Source organism: Ornithorhynchus anatinus, chromosome 12 (genome assembly GCF_004115215.2).
Source record: "Ornithorhynchus anatinus isolate Pmale09 chromosome 12, mOrnAna1.pri.v4, whole genome shotgun sequence".
Lineage (NCBI taxonomy): Eukaryota > Metazoa > Chordata > Mammalia > Monotremata > Ornithorhynchidae > Ornithorhynchus > Ornithorhynchus anatinus.
This window is the reverse complement of record NC_041739.1, coordinates 2,644,504-2,658,764: the sequence shown is the minus strand read 5'-3', so window position 1 is coordinate 2,658,764 and position 14,261 is coordinate 2,644,504. Positions and strand designations below refer to the sequence as shown.

The window sequence follows — 14,261 nt, the reverse complement described above, 5'->3', positions numbered from 1 at the left end:
AGTAAGTGCTCAATAAATATCACTGATCAATTAATTTTAGTACTCATTCTTGCCTGGATTTCCTACTGCTGTCTAAGACAATTCATTCAGTCAGTCGTATTTATTGAGCACTTACTGTGCGCAAAGCACTGTACTGAGCACTTGGGAGAGTGAAGCAGAAGAAGCAGCGTGGCTCAGTGGAGAGAGCCTGGGCTTGGGAGTCAGAGGTCCTGGGTTCGAATCCCGGATCTGCCACTTGCCAGCGGTGTGACTTTGGGCAAGTCACTTCACTTCTCTGTGTCTGTTACCTCATCTGTAAAATGGGGATTAAGACTGTGAGCTCCATGTGGGACAACCTGATCACCTTGCATCCCCCCTGCGCTGAGAACAGTGTTTTGCACATAGTAAGTGCTTAACAAATACCACTATTATTATTATTATTATTATTATTAATAAAATATAACAAAAACGGGCACATTCCTGCCCACAAGGAGCTCACAGTCTAGAGGGCGAGACAATGCAGCAAAGTTTGCTTTGGACCCACTTAGTGTAGCTCATAACCGATACTTTATCTGCTAGCGTAAAGTGCCATTCAGCTAAATAGGAGGAGAAAGATCACGGCTTTGAAAACTAAGCATTTGAAAATGAAGTACACATAAAAAACAATTCAAAGCCTTTCATTACTACTCCACGTTGCTACTTGATCAAGGAACTATATCGATTGTGGCTTTTATCACCTTTTACAAATATTCATGTTGTTTGGTCCAATTCGTAGGATCTTGGAAAAGCATTAAAGCATTTTGAATATCATTCTATAGGGACCTAGATTTTGTTCAGTACGCCGACGTATCCAGAGTCCAAAATTCAAAATTGAAAAGCGTTTGGGTTTTTTTGGTTTTTTTAATAAGCCAATAAGCTAACACCATTAGTAATAATAATAATAATACTGTTGGTATTTGTTAAGCGCTTACTATGTGCAGAGCACTGTTGGTTGGTGTTTATATTTGTTAAGCGCTTACTATGTGCAGAGCACTGTTCTAAGCGCTGGGGTAGATCCAGGGGAATCAGGTTGTCCCACTTGAGGCTCACAGTTAATCCCCATTTTCCAGATGAGGTAACTGAGGCACAGAGAAGTTAAGTGACTTGCCCACAGTCACACAGCTGACAAGCGGCAGAGCCGGGAGTCCAACTCATGACCTCTGACTCCGAAGCCCAGGCTCTTTCCACTGAGCCGCGCTGCTTCTCTAGAGCAGTAGGCTGGTGGAGGGAGGGTGTGGATATCAGTGGGTGGGTATCTCTGTGGCTTGGGAGCTTCTCTACACGGGATCCGCCGATTTGTCTGCCCGCCTCTTCAAACGCCTGTCGGGCGCTTAGGTTGCCAGGAAATGCCCCTGTGCCTCTTTCGCTGTTGAGGCCCTGCTGATTTTGAAGAATCTCCTGCTCAAGAAGAAGACTGTGAGCCCGTTGTTGGATAGGGATGGTCTCTATCTGTTGCCGCATTGTACTTTCCAAGCGCTTAGCACAATGCTCTGCACGCAGTAAGCACTCAAGACATACGATTGAACGAACGAATGAATGAACGAAAGCGTGCCCTAGCGGAAAGAAACCGGGCCTGGCAGTCAGTAAGACCTCGGTTTTAATCCCGGTTCCTCCACTTGTCTGCTGTCTGACCTTGGGCAAGGCACTTCACTTCTCTGGGCCTCAGTTATTTCATCTGTAGAATAATTAAAGCTGCGGGACGTGGCCTGTGTCCAACTTGATCATCTTCCGTCTACCGCAGCGCTTGACACAAGTAAGAGCACTTCACGTTTACCACAGTTTTTGCTCTTCTCCCTCCCCCTTAAAGACCGTGAGCAAAATGGGTGACGGGGACCGCGTCTGCCTTTCCTCGGTCGATCCCTCGACCCAGCGCAGGGTTTGGCACATAGTAAGTCCTGAGTAAACGCCCTCGGTCTTCCGATTATAACCCGGTCTGGGAAAGTGTCCCCGACAGCTCCATTAAACGGCGAGAGCTCTTTTGCCTTAGTTGCGCGTTGAGTGATTATTCTCTCTCTCCAACTACAGAGGACTGTCAAAAGGGTGTCTTCCTCTTTGATGCTTCACTCCCTTCGTGTGTGTTTGATATCGGATCGTTCTTAGTGATTTATTCAGCTCGGTAATTAAGCCTAGTGAGAACTCGTCTAACAAAGACTACAGTATGTCTTCCTTTCACACCCCAAACCAGGGGGTGGTAGGCGATGTCTTCTTGGGAGACTACTGAAATCTATCTTTGAAATCCGGGGATTTCATCTATCTTTGAAAACCATCTGCTGACGTGAAACCCTCCGGCACCACCGCCACCGTTCAACCTGGTTTGTTCCATTTTCATTTAGTCTTAGTAATAATAATAATCATGATGATAATAAGATTTGTGAAGCGCTTCCTTTGTGCCGGCGGTGTAGCGAGATGGAAGCTGGCCAGGTTGGACACGGTCCTTGTCGTACGAGGAGTTCGTAATCTTGTTCTCCATTTTCCAGATGAGGTAACGGGGGCACAGAGAAGTGAAGTGACTTGCCCGAGGTCACACAGCGGATGTGGCCGACCGGGGATTAGAACCCAGGTCCTTCTGGCACCATTAGGCTGCAGCGTGGCTCAGTGGAAAGAACCCGGGCTTGGGAGTCAGAGGTCATGGATTCGAATCCCAACTCCGTCGCTTGCCAGCTGTGTGACTTTGGGCAAGTCACTTCACTTCTCTGTGCCTCAGTTACCTCATCTGGAAAATGGGGATTAAAAACTGTGAGTCCCACGTGGGACAACCTATTCACCTTGTATCCCCCCAGGGCTTAGAACAGTGCTTTGCACATAGTAAGCGCTTAACAAATGCCACCAGTATTATTAGGCCACACTGCTGTGTATGATGCCTGTCTACTTGTTTAGTTTTGTTTCTCTTGTCTGTCTCCCCTCTTCTAGACCATGAGCCCGTTGTTGGGTAGGGATTGTCTCTATCTGTTGCCGAATTGTACTTTTCAAGTACCTAGTCCAGTGCTCTGCACACAGTAAGCGCTCAGTAAATACGATTGAATGAATGTAGGAAGCACAGGGCACCTTAGCTGAACCACTGGGAGGAAGGACAAGATATAACCGCGCTGATATTTCACTGATAAATTTGACATATTTCATGACAGGCCACAAATCTCAGGAATGGGGCAAGATGAGCTTGGATTTGATCCCTTCATTTACCTCACCGTCAGCTCCACAACATTTATATACAAAGCTGTGATTTATTTGTTTATATTAGTGTCTTTCTCCCCCTTTAGACTGTAAACTCCCTGTTTTGTTTTAGTTTGGCTTTTTTGTTTGTTTGTTCTTTTATGGTTTTTGTGGACCCGCGTCCCAACTCTCACCCCTATTCTCCCTTGTGTTTTCAGGGTGGATGGAATATCCATTGGTTCACGGGCATTCCCCTCTCCCCCCTCTCTCCTTCTTCTTAAGTGTTTTTTGTTTTGTTTTGTTTCGTTTGGAAATAGCATGGGCTCGGGAGTCAGAGGTCATGGGTTCGACTCCCGGCTCTGCCACTTGTCAGCTGGGCGACTCTGGGCAAGTCACTTCACTTCTCTGTGCCTCAGTTACCTCATCTGTAAAAATGGGGATTAACCGTGAGCCTCACGTGGGACAACCTGAACACCTTGCATCCCCGAGCGCTTAGAACAGTGTTTTGCACATAGTAAGCGCTTAACAAATACCAACATTATTCCTTATGGTGTTTGTCAAGTGCTTACTGGGTCCCAGGCACTCTTCTTAAGCACTGGGGTAGATACAAGGTAATCAGGTTGGACACAGATCCTGTCCCACGTAGGACTCACAATCTTAATAATAATAATGATGATGGCATTCACTTGTATTTATCAAGCACTTACTCTGTGCAGAGCACTGTACTAAGCGCTTGAGAGAGGACGACTATGAACAGTGACATTCCCCGTCCGCAGCTAACTGACAGTCCGGAGGGCTCGACAGGAGGAAAGGCCGTGAGTCGGGCCAAGTGAATGAATTAATGAAACATCACACATCGCCTCTCTCCTCCCTCCCTGCTAAAATCACATCTCCAAGAAGCCTTCCCTGACTAACCTCTCTCATCTCCCCACCCTATTATCCCTCCCTTCCACACAGCTGCATCCGAACCCCTACTGAATGAATTTCTTTATTATCTCTGGTTTCCCATACAATTAATTCATTTTACCGTCTGTCTCCCCTCTAGACCGTAAGCTCTTTGAGGGCAGGGATCACATCCATCAACTCTACCATTCTCTCTCAGTCGCTCAGTACAGTGTTCCGCACACAGCGAGCGTTCGGTGAATGCCATCGGTCGGTCGATGAATCGGTGGATTGAAAGTATAGGACGCCGGATCCCTCAAGGCCGGAGTTTCCGGCTCCGTTTCCCTTTCTTTGTGCAGTTAAATATTCTCCGAGTGGAGACGGGCGACCTCTCCACCGTTGTCAATCCCCTGTTCCCGCTGAGGCCCCGCTCCCCGTCCCAGCTCCCCGGACCGCCCTTTGCTTTCATCTGTGACACTCTCTCCCTGAAAATCTAATTAAAACTTACCTTTTGGTCCTCAGGTGAGGAGATGACTCTGTGGAGATGAGCTCTTAATTAATGCACTGAGAGAACACGAGTCCCACCTCTCAACAGGGATGACTGACAGCCAAGGTTTCATAAATTACACTAATTGAGCTCCGCAACTCGACGGCCTTTCCGCAGCCAGCTCGTCAGAGAAGCCAGGTGAGTGTGGGCACCCGCGGGGACGAGAGACCTGTTTTGCCCACGCTCTGTGCCCCTCCATAGGGAGAGGGGAGGGTCTCCCAGGGCCAGGGCACGTCTCCTCCCGAGAAAGGCGACTCCAGGCCCTCCGGGTTCACGCGTAAGCTTTGAGCGCGGGTCGCATCCGTGCGTCTTCTCGAAATCCTGGGTTCTCGCTGTTTCTGCCGAGCCGTAGGCAGCGTGGCCTAGTGGAGAGAGCCCAGACCCCGGACTCAGAAGGGCCTGGGTTCTAATCCGAGTTAGCCTGGGGAGATCCACTCCAGAGAGTAGAATCCATCAACTGCTGGAAGGGACTCTAGGACCGGTGTGAATCCTCTGTTGCGTTCAATAGACTGGGAGACTAGTCGAGTCCAGAGGATACAGGATCAAGGACCTAGTCCAGAGAGGAGAATAGTGCTTCCACCCTCCCACTTGACTTACATCCCATGGAATTTAATATTGATTCATGCATTCATTCATTCATTCAATAGTATTTATTGAGCGCTTACTATGTGCGGAGCACTGTAATAAGCGCTTGGAATGGACAAGTCGGCAACAGATAGAGACAGTCCCTGCCGTTTGACGGGCTCACGGTCTAATCGGGGGAGACGGACAGACGAGAACGATGGCGATAGATAGAGTCGAGGAGAAGAACATCTCATAAAAGCAATGGCAGATAAATAGAATCAGGGTGATATACATCTCATTAAACAAAATAAACAAAATGAATAGGGTGATAGAGATATATACAGTCGAGCAGACGAGTACGGTGCCGAGGGGGTGGGAAGGGAGAGGGGGAGGAGGAGAGGGAAAAGGGGGGAGAAGAGGGTTTAGCTGTGGAGAGGTGAAGGGGGGTAGAGGGAGCAGAGGGACAAAGCGGGGAGCTCGGTCCGGCAAGGCCTCTTGGAGGAGATGAGCTTTAAGTAGGGATTTGAAGAGGGGAAGAGAATTAGATTGTCTGAGGTGAGGAGGGAGGACGTTGATAGGTGTATACCTATCACTTAATCAATGACTGATATTTATTGAGTGCTTACTATGTGCAGAACAGTACCCTAAGCACTCTGTGGGAGTGTGCAGTACAATAGAGTTGCTAGACATGATTGCTGCCCTCAAGGAGCTCACAGTAAAAAAAGTAGCCACTTCCTTCAGAAGGAAACCTTCAGGTGGTTCTCTTTCTATAAGGCTAGCGTTACCGTGATCGGAGAAAATCAGAGGAAAGGAGAAATTTAAGCCAATAATCAGCCAACTCTGCACTGATAATTTTACTTCAAAATGCCTTGCACCCCAGAAGAACAACCAAAGGATTCGAATAGGTATATAAAGGAATAGTCTTCTTTACCAAGATATCCTTTTAGTCTAACATCTTCCGTCTGTCACTTCTGCAAGAGCTAAGAGTAATATGTTCTTCCTCGAGATGGAGCTAGTCTTATCCAACTGGCATTATTTTAACAAAAATCCATTAAGCACACTCAACTGGCAATGTCCACTGCACAAGACCTGAGAGTTCTTTTTGATTCCATCCCATTACGTACGGATTCTGTCCAATGAGGGCTTCTGTGCGATTACTGCGTGAGGAAGATCCATTGTGAACTGACTGAGATTTTTCCCAACATCTCTACAGAGTGTACGTGTTTATAATGATGAAAGGTCAAAAACCAGCTCCAAAACTGAGAGGCCATGTCGCCTAGTGGAAAGAGCGCGGGCCTGGGAGTCAGAGGACCTGGGTTCTAATCCCAGCTCCACCACTTGTCTGCTGTGTGACTTTGGGCAAGTTACTTAAATTCCCTGGGTCTCAGTTATCTCATTTGTAAAATGAGGATTAAGACTTGGAGCCCCGTGTGGGACCGGGACCGTGTCCAACCCGACTTGCTTGTATCCACCGCAGTGCTTAGTACAGTGCCTTCTGACTCCCACGTCCACATTCTATCCACTGTGCATGCTGCTTCTCAATAGATATGATTGACTGATTGATTGATTGATTGATTGATGCCTGGATTTCCTGTGGACAGAAGGGAATTTTGTCTTTTTTTAAATGATCAGAATAATGATAATAATGTCAGGATTTGTTAAGCACTTACTACGTGCCAAGCACTGTTCTAGCACTGGGGTAGATACAAGGCAATCAGGTTGTCCCCCGTGGGGCTCACAGTCTTAAACCCCATTTTACAGATGAGATTCAATCAATCCATCCAAGGTATTTGCTGAGTACTTAGTCGGTGCAGGACACTGTACTAAGCGCTTGGGAGAGTACAACCTAACAATATAGCAGACGCATTCCCGGCCCACAACGAGCTTACGGCCTGGATTTACTAGACTTCTCTCCACGGTAATCGGGATTTGCAGCCGAGGGAATCACATGTTCATATAGCCGGTAGCCTTCCTTATTTATTCTCAGGTGTCCTAGGAGCAGTGAAATGGAAACTAAATATCTTTTAACAGCAATGCACATCGACAATAGAAACACAATTTAACCTGGGCTGGATGTGCTTGTGTTAAGGTCAACTCTCTTCACTTACGATGAGCAATTAAACCATTAATGCCAGAACGCTTCACTGTAAATGGTTCCAAAAAAAAAAAAATAAAAATCAAGCACAATCAGCATAATGTAACAAAGCTTACCTCTCCTAGAAGGGAACCATTAACATAATAGAAAACCACTCAAGCTAATAAAATCCGCCCTCATTAAATATTCTGCATCTGTACATAAACTAACAGATCAAAGATTGCAGCTGTTCCACGTGTAACATGGCCCTGTTGGAGTTCTTTCATGGGCCTTCCGTGGTTCCGCTGTGGCAGGCAAACCTGTAGTTTCTTCGTAATCGCAGAAGCAGAGTAGCCTAATGGATAGAGCACGGCCCTGGGGGTCAGAAGGACCTGGGTTCGAATCCCAGCTCCTCCCCTTGTCTTCAGTGTGACCCGGGGCAAGTCACTTCTTTTCATCCATCAAAAGGGGATTGAGACTGTGAGCCCTCTATGGGACGTGGCCTGTGTCCAACCTGATCTGTATCTACCGCAGCGTTTAGTACGGTGCCTGGCACGTAGTAAGCACATAGATACCCTTAGAAAAAAAAAGGTTAAGAAGTTCTTGGAACTGAGTCCTGACATACGAACACAAGTAACTCTTTGGGGACCATATAGGCACTTGTAGTTTTGAGCTGTTCTTTCGATGACTACTTTTTGGTGCCGGGGTTTACAGTGCAGCTCAGAGTTCAGATGTTTGTCTAGGTCCAAGATGTTCATTATGATGATAATAATAACTGTGGCATTTGTTAAGCGCTTACTACCTGCCAAACACCGTCCTAAGCAGTGGCAAGAGCACGGACTTGGGAGTCGGAGGTCGTGGGTTCTAATCCCAGCTCCGCCACCTGTCAGCTGTGTGACTTTGAGTCAGTCACTTCACTTCTCTGTGCCTTAGTTCCCTCGTCTGTAAAATGGGGATTAGGACTGTGAGCCCCACGTGGGACAACCTGATTACCTCGTATCTACCCCAGTGCTAGAACAGTGCTTGGCACGTAGTAAGTGCTTAACAAATGCCGTCATTATTATTATTATTCTTATCATCCAAAAAAAGACAAAATTTCCTTCTGTCCACAGGAAATCCAGGCATTAATCAATCAATCAGTCAATTATATCTATTGAGAAGCAACGTGCATAGCGGATAGAACATGGACGTGGGAGTCAGAAGTTCATGGGTTCTAATCCCAGCTCCCCCCACTTGTCTGCTGTGTGACCTGGGCCAAGTCACTTGACTTCTCTGGGCCTCAGTTACCGCCTCTGTTAAATGGGAATTGAGCCTGGGAGCCCTACGTGGATAAGGGATTGTATCCAACCCGATTTGCTTGTAACCATCCCAGTGCTTAGTACGGTGCCTGAAACATAATAAGTGCTTAACAAATACCTTTATTATTATTATATTATATTAAGTTGGCAGGGCACTTTGGAGAGTACAATATGACAGAGTTGGTCGACATCTTTTCTGTTCCGCCCACAAGGACCTTACAAGTCTAGAGCGGGGTAGACAGGCACTAAAATAAACTAAGGATATGGATATAAATGCTGTGGACTTGAGGGATGGGTGAATAAAGGGTGCGAATCCACGCGGAAGGGTAACGCGGAAGGGAGCGGGAGAAGAGGAAGCGGGACGTATCAACCTCTAGGTAAATTCTGCTTTTGCATGACGAGCGGCAGTGTTATTTCTTGAGGATTAAATGCACAGCTCCCGGTGGAAAGGCTTGGAGAGATGTCCGCGAGTGACTAGTCATAAGGACGGGCGGGAGAGACGGCTTTGTGTTGTGTCGGGGAGTCGGCAACACTACAATGAGCAACCTGTACGCACGAAGGGAGAGGAAGTTGTAAAAATAAAATATGTTAGGTCGGATAATCATCTATAATGTTAACGGCCCAATTGCTTGTCATGTCGGGGAAGGTTGGGCTTTAATTAAGCAATAAGACGAGACAGGGCGTGAATTACGGCGTCGTGCATCTTGCCTAGTGGGGTGTTCGACAAGAGGCCGGAGAGCAGGTGTCACCGAACACGCTCTCCACGGAAGCTGCCTCAGCGTGTACCGACGCCTCGTCACGGGGCTGTGACGTTTGAGGTGGGGAAAGGGAATGGAAAGATGGACTGCAAACAGCCAGTCAGTCAGTGGGATTAATGGAGCGCTTGCTGGAAGCAGAGCACTCTAATAATAATAATAATGATCATAATAACGGTTGTATATTTGGTAAGCGCTCACTCTTCCATTCATTCGTTCAGTCGTATTTACTGAGCGCTTACCGTGCTCAGAGCACTGTGCTAAGCGCTTGGAAAGTACAATTCAGCAACAGAAAGAGACAATCTTTCATTCATTCATTCAGTGGGATTTATTGAGCGCTTACTGTGTGCAGATCACTGTACTAAGCGCTTGGAAAGTGCCATTCAGCAACAGTTAGAGAAAATCCCTGCCCGACAGTGGGCTCATGATCTAGAAGGTGAGAGACAGATATCAAAACGAGTAAACAGGCATCAGTAGCATCAATATGAGTAAATAGAATTATAGACATACCCACATTATTAACAAAATAAATAGAATGATAAATATGTACATATATATGCAAGTGCTTTGGGGCGGGGAGGGGGGTAGAGCGGAGGGAGGGAGGGGAAGAGGAGCAGAGGAAAAGGGGGGCTCAGTCTGGGAAGACTTCCTGGAGGAGGTGAGCTTTCAGGAGGGCTTCGAAGGGGGGAAATGTGCTAGTTTGGCGGATGTGAGGAAGAAGGGCATTCCAGGCCAGAGGTAGGACGTGGGCCAGGGGGCGGCGGCGCCACAGGCGGGAACGAGGCCCAGTGAGAAGGTTAATAGCACCAGAGGAGCAGAGAATGCGAGCCGGGATGGAGAAGGAGAGAAAGGAAGTGAGGGAGGAGGGGGCAAGGTGATAGACAGCTTTGAAGCCAACAGTGAGGTACTGTACTGAGCACTAAGACTTCCAGTCCTCAATGAATGGGATTTCTCTCCACGTTTCAGCTAGGATGTTAATTGGCCTTAGGAAATGTTCTTCCCAAAAGGTGCATCTTTCAGGATGGCCCATGACTGCTGTGTTGGAAGGCATTCATTCCATCATACTTATTGAGTGCTTTACTAGTGCTGTACTAAGCACCTGGGAGAATACGATATCACTGTGTAACCGACAAATTCCCTGCCCCAAAACAAGCTTCCGGTCTAGAGGAATGAAGAAACATTTACGCACAAGGGATGGCACCAGTTACGGTGCGCAAGCTACCTTGAAGGTTTCCCTCCACCCAGGGTTCAGCCATGGCACTGGAACACAACTCAGTCAGTCATATTTATTGAGCACTTGTGTGCACAGAGCACTATACGAAACGCTTGGGAGAGGACCACATAACACTAGAAGAAGAACAATAGAGAAGCGGCGTGGCTCAGTGGAAAGAGCCCGGGCTTGGGGGTCAGAGGTCACGGGTTCGAATCCCGGCTCTGCCACTTGCGGCTGTGTGACTGTGGGCAAGTCACTTCACTTCTCTGTGCCTCAGTTCCCTCATCTGTTAAATGGGGATTAAGACTGTGAGCCTCACGTGGGGCGGTCCGATTACCCTGTATCTACCCCAGCACTTAGAACAGTGCTCTGCACATAGTAAGCGCTTAACAAATACCAACATTATTATTATTACTATTGGAACTGACACATTCCCTGCCCACAGTGAACTTGCAGCCTAGAGAGGGAGACAGACATTAATAGAAATAAATAATGCACAGATATGGACAGAAGTGCTGTGGGGCTGGGAGGGGGGACGAATAAAGGGAGCGAGTCAGGGTGTCGCAGAAGAGGGTGGGCGGAGAGGAAAGAAGGGCTTAATCAGGGAAGGCACCTTGGAGGAGGGGTGCCTTCGATAAGGCTTTGAAGCCGGGGAGACTCTTCTTCTGTCGCCTATGAGGAGGGAGGGCGTTCCAGGCCAGAGGCAGGATGCGGAGTCTCTTTTACTTCTCCCTTGTCCCTCTCTCTCCTCCGTTCTATCCCTCTCTCTTCTCTCCCTCTCATCTCTCTCTCCTTTTTTTTCTCCTCTTCCACATTCTCCTCTGTTCCTCAGGGCTCTTCTCCAGCTTTTCCATCCCTCTATCCTCTCTGTCTTGTCTCCCTCAGACTGTACCCTCCTTGTAGGCAGGGAATGTCCCTACCAACTCTGTTATATTGTACTCTCCCAAGAGCTCCGTGCGGTGCTCTGCACACAGGAAGTGCTTGGTAAATATGTTTGATTGATTGATTTCCATTCACTCCTCACACCACTCCTCTCTCTTATTCTCTTCTTTACCCTTCTCTCTGGTCTCTCTGTGTCGCTCGTCTTTTCCCCTTTTCTTTTGCTCTTCCCCTCTTCTCTCGCCTTTTCTATCTTCTTTCTCTCTCTCTCCTTGTCCACCCTGAGGTCTCATCCCCTCTTTGAAACGCGTTCACTGGTTGGAAGTCTTGCCCCCGACCCTACTAAGCTCGACCCTTAGTATAGATGGACTTAGATGGGCTATTTCTTCTAGGATCTTCTTGGGTGTTCAGTCAATCGTATTTACTGGGCGATTACTGCGTGCAAGGCACTGTACTAAGCACTTGGGAGAGTACAGTGTAACAACAGTATTCCTGCCCCCAACAAGCTCACAGTCTAGAGGGACTAGACAGTCTTTGGCGTTCATTAGGTTCCTTCTAGTACAGTTGCTTGAACTGTGGGAAAACTCAACCACAGAAGTCCCTCAACTCTACTAACACCTCCCGTTCTCAAGGTCAGCGGTATTTATTCGGGCATTCGATCGCATTTCTTGAGTGCTTACTGTGGGCAAATCACTGTACTAAGGGCTTGGGAGAGTACAATATGACAAGAAACAGACATATTCCCTGCCCACGGTGAGTTTACAATCTAGAGGGGGAGGCAGACTTCACCTGAGATGTAGTAATAATCGTGGTATTTGTTAAGCGCTTACTATGTGCCAGGCACTGGACTAAGAGCTGGAGTGGATCCAGGCAAGTCGAGTTAGATACAGTCCCTGTCCCACAGTCTCAATCCCCATTTTACTGATGAGGTAACTGAGGCCAGAGAAGTGAAGTGACTTGTCCAAGGTCACATGGCAGATAAGTGGCAGAGCCAGGATCAGAACCCATGACCTTCTGCCTCCCAGGGCTGTGCTCTAGCCACTAGGCTAGGCTGCTTCCCAGTATGAAATTCAAACCTGACAGATAGTCTTCACTCCAGTCATTTGAAGGGGGGGATGGGAGGCTTTATGGGCAGGAAACATCTATCGATCAACCAGTCAGTGGCATTCATCGAGCTCTGACTATGTGCGGAGCACTGTACTTGGGACTTGGAAGGGTGCAATACAACGGAATTAGCAGACGTGCTCCCTGCCCGTAACAAGCTTATACTCTAGACAACTCTGCTTTATTGTCCTCTTTCAAGTACAGTGCTCTGCACACAGTAAGCGCTCAATAGATACCATTGATTTATTAATATGAGCATCCTTCAGACTCTCTGAGATGTAAAAAAAAAAGATTAGATGGAGGAGTTAATGGCCTGAAGGGGCTTGTGTGAAACAGTATCCACCAAGCTGCACACAGAGGGGAGAGATTGTGAAATTTGACAACGGCCCAAATGCTGATGAAAACCGGTCAGAGATCAAAGTCAGAACTGCCGAGATCACTACAGGGACAGGGTCTGTTTTGGTTCCAAAATAGAAGCGACATCGAGATCCACTTTGAACGGGGGGAGTGGAGGGGATTCAGTGTGACCCCGGGGTGGGAGTTGGGGGGAAGGCATGTTGAAAGGAGAACAGAAATGACCAGGTGGCAATTTAATAACCAGGCCGCCTGTCCTCCCTCTGAAAGACCGAGTTTGAAATCTTCCCCGCTGCCCCTCACTTTGGAGTTCATAGCTATAACCCAATGTCTGATGTGGAAGATTGCTATTATGATTCCTCCACAAAGTCCCATCTCGGCTTAATAGGCTTTAAGGTGTTTGCTTAAAGGAAATAAGAAGCCTCTGGGTTTTGAAGTGGAAACGGAATCCGATGCAAAAAAATGGGAAGAAACTAGAATTCCGGTACCCAGAGATCGTCAGCTCATTCAGTCATTCGATCGTATTTATTGAGCGCTTACTGTGCGCAGAGCACCGCACTAAGCGCTTGGAATGCACAATCCGGCAACAGATAGAGACGGTCCCTGCCCAACGACGGGCTCTCTGTCTAAGAGGGGGAGACAGACCGCAAAATAAAACAAGTAGTCAGCTCGGTAACAGACCCCACCTAAGCTGTGGCTCGGTGGAAAGAGCCCGTGCTTTGGAGTCAGAGGTCATGGGTTCGAATCCCGGCTCTGCCACTTGTCAGCTGTGGGACTGTGGGCAACTCACTTGACTTCTCTGCGCCTCAGTTCCCTCATCTGTAAAATGGGGACTAAGACTGTGAGCCCCACATGGGACAACCCGATTCCCCTGTGTCTACCCTAGCGCTTAGAACAGTGCTCTGCACATAGTACACGCTTAACAAATACCAACATTATCATTATTATTATTAAGCCGAAGACCTTTCGCCTGGAACTCAGAAGGACCTGGGTTCTAACCCCGCCTCGGCCACATGTCAGCTGTGCGACCTTGGATAAGTCACCACACCTCTCTGGACCTCAGTAACCTCGTCTGTAAAATGGGGAATAAGACTATGAGGCCTGTGTGGGACATGTGCTGTGTCCATCCTATTTAGCCGGCATCTATTCCACCACTTAGTACAGTGCCTGGAACATAGTAAGCACTTAACAAATACTATTAAAAAAAAAAAAAAAACTGGCATGGCCAAAGCACGGAGAAGAAGCAGTGATTTCCGAACTGAGGAAACTGAGGACCAAGTCAGGAAACAGGCAGAGGAGAGGCAGGCTGAGGAAGTCCACCATGAATTCCTCTTAGACTCAAAGCCCGGCATCCGGCGTCGTCAGCCGATGGAGACGGACCCATCTGGAGATGAACAAATGCAGCTAGGTCACTACCTGCAAA

At 47.8% G+C, this 14,261-nt stretch overlaps 1 protein-coding gene across 1 annotated transcript in view; it reads left to right on the top strand.

The window, feature by feature from the left end:
- TENM3 (teneurin transmembrane protein 3) overlaps positions 1–14,261 on the top strand; it is a 956,917-nt gene that overhangs the window by 342,788 nt on the left and 599,868 nt on the right. Inside the window, exon 3 of the mRNA XM_039913675.1 lies at positions 4,573–4,735. The gene's annotated coding sequence lies outside the window, so the exon portion shown is untranslated. The remainder of the gene's footprint in view (positions 1–4,572; positions 4,736–14,261) is intronic.